The sequence below is a fragment of the Grampus griseus genome, assembly GCF_964374135.1.
Source record: "Grampus griseus genome assembly, chromosome: 14".
Classification (NCBI taxonomy): domain Eukaryota; kingdom Metazoa; phylum Chordata; class Mammalia; order Artiodactyla; family Delphinidae; genus Grampus; species Grampus griseus.
The window spans coordinates 55,985,793-55,999,374 of NC_139008.1; positions in this window are offsets into that span (position 1 = coordinate 55,985,793).

The following is a 13,582-nucleotide window of genomic DNA, read 5'->3' on the forward strand; positions in this document are numbered from 1 at the left end:
CATTCTTACCATCTCAGAAAGCTTCCCTCTGCTTTTTATAGTCAGTTGTTTCTCTTTTGAGAGTTAAGCGTTTTCTCTTTTTGATACACCATTAGAAAGAAATAGGTCCAACAACTCAATAGCAAAAAACCAATTCCAGTTTTAAATGGGCAGAGGACATGAATAGACATTTTTCCAAAACAGGCATACAAATGAAAAGGTGCTTGACATCATTAATCATCAGGGAAATGCAAATCAAAACCACAATGAGATATCACCTCATTGTGAGGTGATAGAATGGCTATTATCAGAAAGATAAGAGACAAGTTTTGGTGAGGATGTGGAGAAAAGGAAACCCTTTGTGTACTATTGATAGGCATGTAAATTGGTACAACTACTGTATGAAAAATAGTGTGGAGTTTCCTAAAAAATTAAAAAATAGAACTAGCATATGATCAAGCCATCCCACTTCTGGGTATATATCCAAAGGAAATGTAATCATTATCTTGAAGAGACATCTGCACCCCCATGTTCACTGTACCATTATTCACAGTAGCCATAACATGCAAATAACCTAAGTGTCCATCAACAGATGAATGGATGGTGTATGTACACACACACTGTATGTACACACACACACATACACACACACACACTCATGATGGAATTTTATTCAGCCATAAAAAAGAAAATTCTGCCATTTCAACAACAAGGGTGGAACTTGAGGAAATTTTGGTAAGTGAAATAAGTCAGACTGAGAAAGTCAAAGGGGATAAACACCCAGTTATAAGATGAACAAGTTCTGACGATCTAATGCATTCAATACAGAGCATGGTGACGATAATTAACAATACTATGTTATATACTTGAAAGTTGCTAAGGGAGTAAACCTTAAATGTTCTCACCACAAAAAATTATAATTATGTGAGGTGATGGAGGCATTAACTAACCTTACTGAGGTAATCATTTCACAGTATATATGTGTATCAAATCATCATGCTGTATACCTAAACTTACACAATGTTATATATCAATTACATCTCCATAAAGCTAGGGAAAGAAGAAGGAAGGAGGGAAGGAAGGAAGAAAGAGAGAGAGAGAGAGAAAGAAAGAAAAGGAGGAAGAAAGAGAGAAAGGAACGGAGAAAGAAAAGGAGGGAGGGAGGAAGAAAAGGAAGGAAGGAAAGAAAAAGAAAGAAAGAGAGAGAGAAAGAAAGAAAGAAAGGAAGGAAGGAAGGAAGGAAGGAAGAGAGAGAGAGAGAGAAAGGGAGAAAGAAAAGAAAGCAAAGAACAGAAAGAAAGAAAAAGGTTGATAAAAATAATGACCACAGTAAAGCACCCCCACCCCTGGAATGGAATTGTGGTTTTCAAAGGCTCTGATAGAGAGGGGTTGCCATTTACAGATGGTAGAATGCACATCTAACTATGAGTCAGAAGTCTGGCTCTTCCAAATACATAGAAACATCAGTGAAGAAATCCCTGCATTTCCCCTAGCTCAAGTCTCTCATATGTAAAATGAGCATTTGAGGTTAGAGAGCTCATTTTTCTCTGAGATGGGATTTTTCCAGCTTTAGAATCTAAAGGATTTAGAAATGCTTAGAGGAATAAATAAGGCTACCAGTTTTAAAAGCCAAATGGTATTTCTTTTTTTAAATATTTATTGGAGTATTGTTGCTTTACAATGTTGTATTAGTTTCTACTGTACAGCAAAGTTAATCAGCTATTCGTATACATATATCCCCTCTTTTTTTGATTTCCTTCCCATTTAGGTCACCACAGAGCACTGAGTAGAGTTCCCTGTGCTATACAGTAGGTTCTCATTAGTTATCTATTTTATTTATAGTATCAATAGTGTATATATGCCAGTCCCAATCAACAAATTCATCCCACCACCCTTTCCCCCTTGGTATCCATACATTTGTTCTCTACATCTGTGTCTCTATTTCTGCTTTGTAAATAAGATCATCTATACAAATTTTTTCAAAATCCACATATATTCATTAATATATGATTTTGTTTTTCTCTTTCTGACTTACTTCACTCTGTATGACAGTCTCTATGTTCATCAATGTCTCTACAAATGATCCAATTTCATTCCTTTTTATGGCTGAGTAATATTCTATTGTATATATGTACCACATCTTTATACATTCCTCTGCTGATGGACACTTAGGTTGTTTCCGCGTCCTGGCTATTGTAAATAGTGCTGCAATGAACATTGGGGTGCATGAGTCTTTTTGCATTATGATTTTCTCTGGGTATATGCCCAGTAGTGGGATGGCTGGGTCACATGGTAGTTCTATTTTTAGTTTTTTAAGGAACCTCCATACTGTTCTCCATAGTGGCTGTATCAATTTCCATTCCCACCAACAGTGCAAGAGGCTTCCCTTTCTCCACACCCTCTCCAGCATTTATTATTTGTAGATTTTTTGATGATGGCCATTCTCACTGGTGTGCGGTGATACCTCATTGTAGTTTTGATTTGCATTTCTCTAATGATTAGTGATGCTGAGCATCCTTTCATGTGTTTGTTGGCAGTCTGTATATCCTCTATGGAAAAATGTTTATTTAGGTCTTCTGCCCATTTTTGGACTGGGTTGTTTGTTTTTTTCATATTGAGCTGCATGGGTTGTTTGTATATTTTGAAGATTAATCCTTTGTCAGTTGCTTCATTTGCAAATATTTTCTCCCATTCTGAGGGTTGTCTTTTCGTCTTGTTTATGGTTTCCTTTGCTGTGCAAAAGCTTTTAAGTTTAATTAGGTCCTATTTGTTTATTTTTGTTTTAATTCTCATCACTCTATTTCTTAAGTTAGAAAAGGAGAGAACATGGAACGTGTTCTTACAAATAAAATCCTAGGCTTGGTACCAATTAGCTATGCAACCTTGGGCAGCTTATGCAACTACTCTGTGCCTTGGCTTCTTTGTCTGTAAAATATGGACAATAATAGAATTTTCCTCCCATGGAGTTGTCAGGAGTGAATGGGTTCACATATGCAAAGATACAAAATAGTGTTGGATATATGGTAAGTGTCCAGTTAAGGTTAACCATTCATCATTATCATCTTCATATGTTCCTTCTTAATCATTTAAGGATAGGGAGAGAGTTTTACTAGTCATATTGTTTGTTTTTTCAATATTGAAAACAGCCTTTATTTTCCAGTAATACAAATAACACACATTCATTGTTTTAAAAATTCAAAAAGTGTAGAAAAGAGTAAGGAAGTATTTAGGAAAAGAAAAAATTCTGAGACTCTCAATACCTGAAGATAACCACCATTTATATTTTGATAGCTAACTTTCATCTCTCTCTCTCTCTCTGCATATACACATGTATATACATATATACTTTCAAAGATGGGGATTATGCTATACAAGTTGCTTCATCATGACAACTTTTACTTGCTTTTAATCTTTTTCCTCTTAGCTCCCACTCCCTTTTTCACCCTTCCACAATGTTTTCTATGCTCATTTAATCATACACATGTATGTGTTCACAGATAAAAGGTTTTTTAAACTGCTTTATACATAAAGGATAATCATACATATATGTACATGTATTATATAGCTATATACCTGCATGTTTATTTTTCTCACTTTATAACAGCAAAAAACATGTAGCTATTGTACACATAATATGTGTACAATAGCCAGGCACTCTTCTAAACATTTACATTTGTTTTATCAACTGATATAGTTTTAATGCATATGTTTAAAGGCAACGTGACCCTCCCTGGAAAGAATGAATTACCATTTATTAAACCAATCACCTATTAATGTGTACTCATGATGTTTAAAATATTTTCCCACTTAAAAAAGAGTTAAATGTGCAGTAAGTAGGATCCAGTAAAAATATCCTAGGATATTATCCTTTGATATCCTAGGATATTTCTCCTAGGCTATTTCTCCTAGGACATTTCTAGGGTGAAGGGCATGTGTACTTTCAATTTTACCTATAGTGGTTTACCCTTCTCCACTGAGAGGGAGACAGAGCAGTCATGCCCCATCATGTCAGGAGTTTCTGTGACCTTCTGCAGACATGACTTCCAGAGTCCCATCACATCATGCAAAAACACAGTGAATGGACACACAGACAAGGGGGGAAATATGGCACATTCCAGCTCTAGTAACTCCTAGGGCATCCCAGCCAGGGCCCTGCACAGGAGGATCATCCTCCCAGATTTGCATCTCCCCCTATACATGGCCCAAATTCAGTATCATTCTGCAGAGTATAGAACTCAGGCCCAGGTGGAACAGTCACAACTCAATTCAGTGATAATGATTAAATCTTTGAAAATAATCCTGTAAATGTAGATATGTAAGCTATTGAATAATTTAGTGATTGCCAGAGTTTCCAAGACAAACCTTTTAAACAGTGCATTCAGTGTCTTCCAGGACTCCAGCAAACAAAAGCAGACAACAATAATGACCAGCCAGACACTTTACCTAGGGCAGAAACAGATATCTGATTCTGAAGGACACCCGGTAGGCATGAGAGTCTGAACAAGTAGCTCACTCTGCCCAGAGAATGAAGAACAAGCTAACAAGACAAAGGGGGAGCCCTTTAATGGTGGTTCATACAAGAAACCCACGAGTTGCGTCTCACACAAGATCACAGAAAATAAGAGCTCTCCACCCCCAGGAAGGACTGCTTAACAGCTATGTATTCCCCCAGAAGGCTGAGTGAGCCACAGAAGCAGGACTGTGGTAAGAGCTTGGCTGCCCCAGACAGAAACCCCAACATCTACCTCCTGATCTGAAAGATAAAGATGATGCTTAACCCTCTCACCTCCATCATGTCCCAGTTGCTTGACAAGGTGGACCTGGAGTTAAGCAGAAAAAAGAAGCGGGTGAGTCCCATGGAGATGAAGCCTAAATCTCAGGCACTCCTTTACCCCTGAAGGCCAAACATGGCTATCAAATTCTAACACATTGTGGACCAGAACTCTTTGCCTGATGTTCCAGTTATCTCTTGCTGTATTAAAAAAAAAAAAAAAAAAAAAAAAAAAAAAAAGCTTAGTGATTTAAAACAACAACTGTCATTTTGCTCACAAACCTGCAATTTGGACAGGGCTTAGAGAGTGCAGCTCATCGCTGTTCAAAGTGGTATCGGCAACTCGACTGGCACTGAATATTCACTTTCAGCATGGCTCACTCACTTGGCTGGCAGGTGGTGCCAGCTGTCAGCCTGAAGCTTGGCCAGAGTTGGCATCCTGGGGCTTCAGTTCCTTTACACATGGGCTTCTTTTCAGGTCTTCTTGAGCTTCCTCACAGCACGGCAGTTAGGTCAAAGAGTGAGTGTTCTAAGAAACCTGGGCAGAAGCCAAAAGCTTTCCTATTACCTGGTCTTGGGAGTCACAGAACATCTCTTCGCTGCATTCTTTTAGACAAGCCAGTCAGTATGTTCAGCTCAGAATCAAGAGGAGGAGAATTAGCACACACCTCACAATGGGGGGAGTATCAAAGAACTCACTGCCATATCTAACCTACCACTGGTGGTGACCTGCATCAGGCTGTATAGCTCTTTTTACAGAAGCCTCAGTTGTGTTGAAGCTGTGTGTGTGTCTTTGCCTTATAAGTAGAATGCCAAGTTCACTCTGTTAGGAAAGAACACTGGATAATGATATGAATATATACAGACTTTGAAACCCATATTCACCAATTCATCATCTGAGCTGTGTCTATCCACTGTCCTCGTACCCTTGTAAATCTTTATAAGCAATCCTTTCACCTACCTACCTTTTAGGGACTTAACGCCTAAGAAACTGTCTAACCTAAACTAAGTACATCATACCAGAAACTTGGAAAAATTAGTGGACTCATGCAAGGAGTTTATAAAATCCTTGTGGTATTCTACAAGTTTAATAACCTAATGTGTAATTTTTTTTGCTAACTTAGAATATAGCCACAGTAGAAACAGTCTGGGAATTGTCTTCATCTGGACAACTATACTTCAATTCTACTACATAAATTTCCCTCTTGCTCACAGCAGCCACTGTTTACTTGCACAGGATCTGAAATTAGAATGCCTCATGTGCAGCGTAAAGCACTAACTTTGATGGAATTATTTTGGACATTTTGTATGAATTGTTTGTATGGAAACTGTAAGCCCAAGCTATTAAAATTTAGACATGCACAGGGATTTAATGAAGCAATCTTTCTAGCTTCTCTCCTTTACACACACACACACATACACACACACACCCTACAACTGCACCATATATTTCTTCTTGATTAAAAAAAAAACCTCAAGTGAAGTAAAGGAGACTGCATTCAAGTTCTTTGGGGCGAGACAGAAGAACGAGCTGGAGCAGCCGTGACACTCCCAGTCGGTTTCCCTTTTGGGCCTTCTCTACACTAAGTTCCTCCAACAGAGACACACACAGGCCTGACCCAGGGATGATCGTGTCACTCTGCACCACGGAAGCAGTGCTGACCTCTCAGAAATGCCCAAAGAGGATTCTAAGCCTAACAAAAATTGTCTTGATTTCCAGAGAAGGAATATGGACCTACCACTCCAAAAGCAAAATTATCTATTAATTTTAAAAACCAAATCTATGCTTGTCTAGAGAAATCAGGAGGATCTAGGAGTTTAAAAGATCTCTTTGGAACCCAGACAATGCTACAAATTTTCTGAAACTGTTGCTTAGTTGTTTCCTTAATGCTATCACTGTGTAGGACTTCTCCCTCCAAACTATGAGAGTGCATTCCAGTAAACAATGATGCACCAACAGCTCCAGGAGCTGCTCCACCCTCTAGTCCACCTTATTAGGAAATATCTTCAGATCCTCTTCTACCTTCACCCCTACGTCTTTATATCTCTAGAGGTGGCTCCAAGCAATAGTAGAACAGAATACTTACTATTTTTTCAGAATTTAATGTGTTGCTGAAAATTTGTTGTTAGCCATCATTTTTCCTCTTCTAAATGGTTTAACTTGATTATTTGATGTTTTTGTCCTTCTTTTCTTTCGTTTTTGTGTCACAAAGACAAGAGAAGGGACATAGATGTGTTCTAAGGTTATATAAAAGTACAATGTCACCATGAAAGGCATAGCCGTTTCCTCTCGTTGTAAGTTTTAAAACATTGTGTGAAGTTAGTTGTGCACATACTAACTCTTCCCACCATGCATCAGTTCACTTTGGGAAGTTCTACAGAAAGTTTCTGCAAGCCCTTGTGTGTCTTTCTTTGTGTGTCTCATGGGATGTGCAGGCAACAAAGGAAGCTGCATTCAGGACCCCCTTCCCACCTCATCCCAAGACACTCCTTAACCTGGGCCCAGGCTGTGCTGCTCCTCATGGGCAGCCCGGCTGCCGTGCATCTGGCCCTTTGTTAAGGGTGATAGCAGCCTAATTGCATGCTTCTTTTCTCATCGTAGCAAAATTTTGGCATTCCATGCAAGCTGTTTTGCCGTATAATGCACCATCTGGTCCTCTATGATAAGGAAATAATTGATTATTTTGAAGACTCTTGACTCATCCTGCCTGCTGCACTGTATGAAGAGAGAGAGGTCTAAACTTGCATGACAGCCCTGCTCTCATTAAAATGAAGTAAGCGGCTGCAGCTTTGGAAGCCACAGTTCCCTTCTAATTAATTTTTTAACGAATAGTGATAAAGCAATTACCATATGCCAGGCACTGTTCTTTTGTTTTTGTTTTTATTTTTCAATATTTCTGAATTTATCTTTAAATAGTAGGATATATATATATATATATTTTTAAATTGAAGTATAGTTGATTTACAATATTGTGTTAGTTTCAGGTATAGAGCAAAGTGATTCAGCTATTATTTTTTTCAAATTATATTCCATTAATATAATTCTCTGTGCTATACAGTATATCCTTGTTGCTTATCTGTTTTATGTATAGTAGTTTGTATCTGTTAATTCCACACTCCTAATTTGTCCCCCTCTCCCTCCCTCTTCCCTTTGGTCATTTTTTATGTTTGTAAGTATTTTCCTATTTTGTATATAGATTCATTTATATTATTTTTTAGATTCCACATATAAATTATATCACATAGTATTTGTCTTTCTCTGTGTGACTTACTTCACTAAGTATAATATTTTCTAGGTCCATCCACGTTGCTGCAAATGGCAATATTTCACCCTTTTTTATGGCTGAGTAATATTCCATGATATATATCTATATATATACATATATAGATATATATATATGTATGTATGTATATCAATCACATCTTCTTAAGCCAATATTCTGTTGATGGGCACTTGAGTTGTTTCCATGTCTTGGCTATTGTAAATAGTGCTGTTATGAACACTGGGGTGCATGTATCTTTTCAAATTAGTGTTTTCATTCTTTTCCAGATATATGTCCAGGAGTGGGATTGCTGGATCATATGGTAGCTCTATTTTTAGTTTTTAAAGGAACCAGCACACTGTTTTCCATAGTGGCTCTACCAATTTACATTCGCACCAACAGTGTAGGAAGTTTCCCTTTTTTCCACACCTTCTCCCACATTTATTATTAAGTAGACTTTTTGATGATGGCTGTTTTGACTGGTGTGAGGTGATACCTCATTGTAGTTTTTATTTGCATTTTTCTAATAATTAGTATTGTTGAGCATCTTTTCATGTGGCCAGGAACTGTTTTAAGGACTTTACAAATTAGCTCATTTACCCTCAAAATAACCATATACTACAGGGAAGGAGGGAATCAGAAGTCTTAGGAATGTTCTGGCTCTTGATCTAGATGTTGGTTTCCTGGTGTGCTCAGTTTGTGAGAATTTGTCAACTGTATGCTTATAGTGAATGTACTTATGTGTGTTGTTCTTCAAAAGAATTAAAACAAAAATTTTGGTGTAGTAGATGATATTCATTTTACCCCTTTTACAGATGGGAAGATTGGGGCCTAGAGCTGGCTTATGATCACATAACTGGAAATGGTACCCCCAGAATTAGAAGCCAGACAGTCTGATGCTGAACTCCAGGCTCTTACCCCTGCCTCATGCTGCTCTCCTGTGTTCAGTGTTCTGGGGGAGAGCTGAGGGTGAGGGAGAGAAATTAGAAACACCTGTCCTCTCACTGCTGAGCCCTACAGTGAAACCTCCTCCTCTGGTCACCAGCCTACTCATTGACTATAGCTTGTTCTCTCAAGAAATAAGTTTCAACACAGGAACCCAAGAAAACAGTGCTGCTTGACCCAAGTGAAGCTGCCAATATGGTGAGCCTGAAGGATGAGGAGGACATCACAAGGAATGTGGGCAGCGTGGGGAGCCAGTTACAGGGTGGAGGGGACTCAAAGTTAAAGATGTGATGGATCACCATGAAAAAATTTGTCAGGAGTGGACCCCAAGGAGAGCAACAGGAGATGTCAGGTTACTGGACCCCCACACTGGAGCCTTCCACTTACCAGGTTCTTCCCACTCCTTGCCCCAAGTTGACTTTGAGTGAAATGAGACAGAAGACAAATAGATTAAACAGCCTAGAGAGTATTTAGGCAGACACCATACTCACAATGCTTCTCTACCCAGCTAAAAAAAAAGCCCCACAACCCATTTAAGGGGGGAAATACTAATAAGCAAAGCCTCAGAGCACATCCTGAGATTACTAAGAGCTCAGTGTGGCTTCTTCTACCCTTTCTGATGCATCTTCAGATATGGATCACATGTTCCTAGTGTCTTTATAGCCATTTCATCTTCATCAACAAGAACAGCAATGACACTGAAGGCTTGCTCTGTCCCAGGAATTTCACTCATGTTAAAAAATTCAAAAACAAAAAACCAAAAGCCAACTATCTCCTTAACTATGTGCTTAGGAGCCAAACGAAGCACAAGCATACAGCAATTACAGCACTGGGGGGTAAGTTCTTATAGGGAACATCCACGATGCTATCTGAGCTGAGATGTGCCTGTTAGACAGAGAAGGCTCTGAAGCCATAATACACTGGACCCTCATGCAGGAGCTTAACCTCTGCTGCTTGTTAAGATTCAAGTGCAAATAATTCCTTTGGGAGGTGATCTCAGGAAGCACTGATAGGGGAGTGGGGAAGTGAGACAGAGGAGGAACAAGAGTCAGCCCAGGGAGTGTGAGGGTGTCCACTGTGGGCAACTGGAGTTCCGTCATGCTGGGAGCCTCTGGGAGGCTGCACAAATCACACTAGTGTTGTCTGTCACTTCACTAAGGATAATTGCTACCACTTGTGACTAGCCCTGCCCATGTGCCAAGCACATTCTAGGTGAAGAGTCAAGAGGTTTGCAGAAGGAAGCCCCAGAAGCAAAGCAACTGACAGCCTCAGCTGTACCTTTAAACCCTGAAAACAACCTAGATGGGTTTAGCATAAGGCATCAGCCACCAGAGTCTTATTTCATGATCGAGTCATCCAGTCATGGTGTGTCAACTCCCTCTTCTACTTCCCATTATGGGTGGGTCCAACCCCCATGTATAGAGGCCACTAGAGCCAGCCTGGCAAGAGCTGCCTGGAAGGCTCTAACCCTGCTTCAGGGTACCAGGGAAGTGACAGGTCTGCATTCTTGATTTCCAGAATTTTCTTTAAAGGGCTGGAGTAGACCAGTCTCTACAAAGTGGATTCAGATCTACGGGTTTATTCTAAGAATAAGGTCAACTGGAAAAGTAAGAAGTCAGCATTTTCCTGAGCAAGCTGACTCAAGGTAACCCTTTTATACATAACATATTCTTCCTGTTTGTTATTGTCCTTTCCTGAAGTGTACTCTTCCCAATTTCTTCCCAGATCTTCCTTAGATTGGAGTTCACTGTTACTTCATTCATGTGTTATTTTCTCCTCCCCATACCATTGCCATGAAGGTGGAGAGAGGGCTTATGGCCAAAGCAACTGAGAGTGGGGCATGGGTCAGGCAGATGCAACAAAGATCAGCCTCAAAAAATTTTTTAAAATTCTGGTTAACCTGAAAATGCAAAGAACAGGAGAACCCCTGAGTACTAAGATTAAGGTTGTACCTCAGCTGGGGAGGAGAAATAAACTCTGCTACACCTATACAATAGAGTACTGATACACTGTGACAGAAGTGGATCTCAGATACATTCAAGAAGTTACATACTGCAGGATTCCATTTATATTACATTTTTGGAAAGGCAAAACTATAGGGACAGAAAATAGATCAGTGGCTGCCAGAGGCTAGAGGGAGAGGGAGGGGCTGACTACAAACAGAGCCAGCTTCAGGATCGAGTGGCCTTAGGACTGTGTGCTCAGAAGTGTCCCATGCTTAATCTAATGCTCTGCTGTTACTGTCCTGAAACTTTTATTCATTTTATCTTTAAACTTGTGCTTTGTAAGTGAAGTCTGGTGAATCAATGGAATATGCTCATTAGTAGAGAAGATATATATGCAATATTATTTTTAAAAAATATTCATTTATTTGTCTGTGCCGGGTCTTAGTTGCGGTACATGGGATCCTCGCCACCACGTGCAGGATCCTCACTGTGGCATGCAGGATCTTCAGTTGCGGCATACCAGATCTTTAGTTGTGGCAGGGGGGATCCCTCAGTTGCGGCATTCATGTAGAATGTTCAAGATGCCTCATGAACATGAAACTTCAGATCCATGACATTATGGGAGTACAGCTGTTACTGGAAGGGGGACCCCTTCCAGGGCCCGAGAGTGGGCTCTTGTCTAACAATCTGAAATGAATTGTCTGCGGAGACACACGTACAGACAAAGCAAGAGACTTTATTGGGAAGGGGTACTTCGGTGGAGAGCAGCAAGGGTAAAGGAACCCAAGAGAACTGCTCTGCCATGTGGCTCACAGTCTCAGAGTTTATGGTGGTGGGGTTAGCCTTTTGGGTTATCGATGGCCAATCATCTTCCTTGGCCCAGTCTGACTCAGGGTCCTTCCTGGTGGCACTCTCACCTCTCAGCCAAGATGGATTCCAGCGCAAGGGTTTCTGGGAGGCTGGCAGGACATATTATGGGCTAGTATCTCCTCCTTCCCTCTGGCCCCTCCTGAATTCTCCTGGTTAGTTTTTGGCAGCAGCAGTGTGTTCTTTATTGGGACCTCCTGCTGTGAGACAACTCATGCAAAGCAGTTATTATCATGCCTGGCCAAGGCAGTGGTATCAGTCAATGGTTCCCTAACACAGTGAGAATCAAAGCAAATACAAGGAAAACCTGTTACAGGACCTGCCAGGTCCACAGGGTGTTGGCAGAAAGTGTGTATATCTAGAAGCAAAATTAAAACTATTGAGTTAGTTTTCTTACTTACTAAACCAAACTTGGGTCTGCTTGCTCAGGCGCAGTAAAGCCAGTCTACTGACACTGGATTGTGGTGAAGTGCAGTGTTTATTGTAAGGCACCATACAAGGAGTCCAGGGTAGGTAATGCTCCAAAACTCCTGAACTCCCCAATGGGTTTCAGGGAGGTATTTTTAAAACCCAGGTAAAGGAGGAGAGTTGCAAGTTATGTGATCAGCTCACACACAATTCTCTGGTTGACGGTGAGGCAATACGGTGGTATCACAGGAGTTAACATTATCAATCCTCAGGCTCCAGTAGGTCTGGAGGATACTGCTCATGGTCATCAAGTAGTTGGAATCCTCCATTTGGTGAGGGTTTAGCATATGTAAAACAACTCAGGAAATGTGCATCTGATACTGTTATCTAGATACCTCAAAGAGGAGCTAAAGCAGAGGACATGGGGAGAGGGGTCTTTCCCTATGGGGAAGGCCCCTTAGGGTCCTGCTTAGTTACAGTTTTATGCAGCTTTCTATCATTCTATTTAGAACAAAATACATATGCATGCTCAAGCTATGAAACATAAATTGCATAACTTCAGTGATACCACTTAAATGCGCTTATATTTGCATTTAAAACTGGCATCACACAGAATGAAAATGAATGATAAAATTTATACTAATAAAAAAAATTTATACTAATAATGTAAATTTTCAATTTTTCTTTACTTAGTACATTAACTAGCAAATAAAAAACACCAGACAAGTCAAATGAAACTGCAAAAGAAATTTAAAAGATTTATACTTTATATCTTTACTGCTTCCCCCCTTTTTGCACTTTGCAAGGGCCCCCAAAATTGTGGAGCTACCCCTGCCTATAAAGGAGCAGTCCTGGGGAACTTGGGGATGTGATAGAATCATTTTATATCTTGACTAAGGTGGTGGCTACACTCAAGTGAAAAGGGGTGAGTTTTACTGGATATAAAGTATACCATAATTTTTTTAATGGGAAAAATTGCTTAAATTAAGGGCTGATTGTATATACCATTTATAGCTTTTACTGATGACTAGAGTTCAATCCAGTGAGCCAACTTTTGAGTTTGTAATATGTAGAAACCACTTCCCATTATGACAAAATAATGAGTTCTGAATGCCCACTTTTAAACTTTCGGAGATTCATGCTAACCAAAATTTCCTGCCTTCTAAGAATCCCTGCCTGGCTTTGCTTATTTTCCTCAAATAGAGCAGGCTGCCAAAGAGCACCTTCCCCAACAGCAGAGCATCCTGTGATGGGGGACACAGATGGAGGCTTTTTGCAGCGGGGACAAGCTGCTTGCAGCCTGACATCTGAAAGCTTCATGGGACATAGTTCCTCCTGCAGGGGAGGCCAGTGTTCTCTTGAGACTATGTGGGGGACCTCTGAAGGGGCCTGAATACTCTGCT